Source organism: Bison bison, unplaced genomic scaffold (genome assembly GCF_000754665.1).
Source record: "Bison bison bison isolate TAMUID 2011002044 unplaced genomic scaffold, Bison_UMD1.0 scf7180017864193, whole genome shotgun sequence".
Taxonomy (NCBI): domain Eukaryota; kingdom Metazoa; phylum Chordata; class Mammalia; order Artiodactyla; family Bovidae; genus Bison; species Bison bison.
In genome coordinates this window covers 200,551-200,962 of record NW_011494765.1, presented here as the reverse complement: position 1 = coordinate 200,962, position 412 = coordinate 200,551, and positions in this window count along the sequence as shown.

The window sequence follows — 412 nt, the reverse complement described above, 5'->3', positions numbered from 1 at the left end:
TTTTGTTAGTATGTGACACTAACTTCTGTCATATTACTTGCACAGCGTTTAGTTCTCTGGAATCTCAAAGAACAAGTCTATTATTCTTTGACACAAAAAGTCCTTAAGAAATCTAAAAACTAATACAATTATGTAAAGTTTAAAAATAAAATAAAATAAAGTAAAAAAAAGAAATCTAAACGTGAGTTAACAGAGGAAGCACTGCATGGTGGGTTTTAAAGCCACTGGACTAGAACCTGGCTCTTCCATTTAATTGTTCTATGACCTAGAGGAATTTGCTTACCCTCTATGAGCCAACTCTTCTCATCTGTAAAATGGGGGGAATGGTAATAGCACGTTACTCATAAAATTGTTCTGAGGATTAAATGATAGTTTCTGGTCCCTGGCAAGTGTTCAGTAAATCATGACAATT